This window comes from Parus major, chromosome 1, assembly GCF_001522545.3.
Source record: "Parus major isolate Abel chromosome 1, Parus_major1.1, whole genome shotgun sequence".
In the NCBI taxonomy this organism is placed as follows: Eukaryota; Metazoa; Chordata; class Aves; order Passeriformes; family Paridae; genus Parus; species Parus major.
This window is the reverse complement of record NC_031768.1, coordinates 79,752,501-79,754,522: the sequence shown is the minus strand read 5'-3', so window position 1 is coordinate 79,754,522 and position 2,022 is coordinate 79,752,501. Positions and strand designations below refer to the sequence as shown.

The 2,022-nt window shown below is 57.1% G+C and overlaps 1 protein-coding gene across 5 annotated transcripts in view; it reads right to left on the bottom strand.

The window, feature by feature from the left end:
• The window catches only part of GRM5 (glutamate metabotropic receptor 5), a 242,278-nt gene extending 240,534 nt beyond the window's left edge, over positions 1-1,744 (bottom strand). For 2 of the 5 annotated variants that reach the window (XM_015634871.2, XM_015634862.2), the window contains exon 1: positions 93-792. The gene's annotated coding sequence lies outside the window, so the exon portion shown is untranslated. Of the gene's footprint in view, positions 1-92; positions 793-1,422; positions 1,499-1,658 lie in introns of those variants that run through there. The other 3 variants (XM_015634851.3, XM_015634842.2, XM_015634833.2) reach the window with 3 other exon arrangements.
• Positions 1,745-2,022: the final 278 nt, after the last annotated feature.

Here is a 2,022-nt window from a genome sequence, read left to right as displayed (position 1 = left end):
GTGGGGTGTGGGGAAGAGTCCCTCCTTCATCCACAAGGTTTCTGTCCACAATCCAGGGCACATAAATACCCTCTCCCAACCCTCAGCATTACCTTGTCAGTGGCAGCAAGCGCTTCTTCCCACAGCGTGGCAAAATGGTCCTTTTGGTGGCAATAATTAAGACAGGTAGGGGCAGGCACCTCCTATTTTCAGCCCCGGCAGAGATAGCACTCCTCACACGGACCTTCTGGAGCTGAATAATCCTCAAATGCCTCTGCAAAGATCACCAGCAGGTGAGCCCCACTCGGCTAGCATTGTCACTCCTCCAGTTATAGGTACATCCTATTTTCTTCTGCTCACAGGCAAATGCTGAGGGCTGAGTATCCTACCCCCGCGAATGCATGCACATACACGCCATGCAACACGCTGTTCTCTCAGCATCGCCCAAATCTCATTTGCAAGAGGCGTGAACGGTCCCTGGATTTAAGGGAGGGGGAAGGCATGAGGAGGAGGAGGAATAAACAAACAAACGATGAAACAGATGGGTCTTTGCTCTGCCACCACAGCCTTGGTCTTCCTAAATACTTGCTGCAGCCTGACCCACCTGCTTAAGCACCTCCGCCCTCCCTCACATTTGCACGGTAGCAGTCTCTCTACGTTAGTAGTGAGCTAACCCTGCCTTCTGCCCTGTGAGGAAATCTCTCCAGATGCTCTGAAGGTTGTAAAGTCCCCTTACAAACCGACACCTCTCTCTGCCACTGCGCTCCGGCAAGTGAGAAAGCGGCAATCGTTTCAGAATCGGTTCAGCATCATCCAAAGGAGGGATAAAAAAAGAAAAGAGAAAAAAAAAAAAAAAAAAAAAAAAAATAAAAAAAAAAAATAAAAAAAGCCTTTTAAAACGGGGTAGCGGGGAAGACTTTAACCCTGCTGTCCCGGCGACCTTTGGCGAGCTGCCCCTCCGACGCTTGCTGTCCGCCGAGGTCGCGGTGCCGGGGGCCCGAGCACTCCGCTGCCGCACCGGGCTGGGGGGTGAGGGGGCTTTTCGTATGGGCGAGTATCGGGCTTCAGCGCAACTTTTTAGTGCCACCAAGTGGCACAGATCCCTCCAGGAAACCAAGCATCATGCCAGCCTGGGCTCTGCCTGCTGCTCCCTGGCAAAGGGAGAGAGGGGGATGCAAGAGCAGCGACCAACCCTCTACACAAAAATGCGCACACACAGACAGAAATATCAAGCAAAAAGGAGGGACTGTTTGCCACTGCAGGACGGGCTGCCCTCTCCAGCCCTCTCCCCTTCACTCGCCTGCAGGGTGACAGCGCTGGTCACGGCAAGATGAGGAGCGATGCCCCCTGCCAAGGGCGACCCGAGCTGCTAGCTCCGCGGGCGGGCTGTGCCCCTGCCTCTGTCCCCCCGGGCTGCCCCTCTCTCCTCACGGCAGGTGTTACCTGCAGCCACCCTTTCCTGCCGGGCTCTCTCCCCTCTGGCATCCCATCGGGCTCTCTGGACCCCGAGGCTCTGCGGTTCCCTGCCAGCCCTCTGCTTCCTCAGCCAGCCTCCCTGGACTGTATCTGCAGACCTACGGACAGGCTTTTTATTTGCCTACATTCTGCCCACAAGCTCGATACCCTCCGAGCCCTTCCGCTTCCCCGCCCTCCCACAAATCCCACAGCAACACTCTCACCTGCTAACTACCTGCTGCCCGCAGAGCACATCTACCTTTCCTCGGTTAACCCTTCCCTTCGGAAGCTAGCGAAGCTTTACCTTCTCCTCCGGTACCCCTGCATTTTCCCAAATCCTCTCCCTCTCTCTCCCGTTTCATGGCTCAGCCCCACGCACCCGGCTTCTACTTCCATTCACACCCAGCCATCCCGCACGGCCCCGACCGCTCCTCTCCTCCGCCCGGGGTGGGCGCAGGGCCGGGCACGGCGGCTCTGAGCGCGGGGAGGGGGCTTGTGGCTAGGCGTGGGTGGGTGGGTGGGAAGGGTCCGAGGTAGCCTGAGCCCTGACAAACTCAACGCATCCCTGCACTACTACTGCAACAAGGA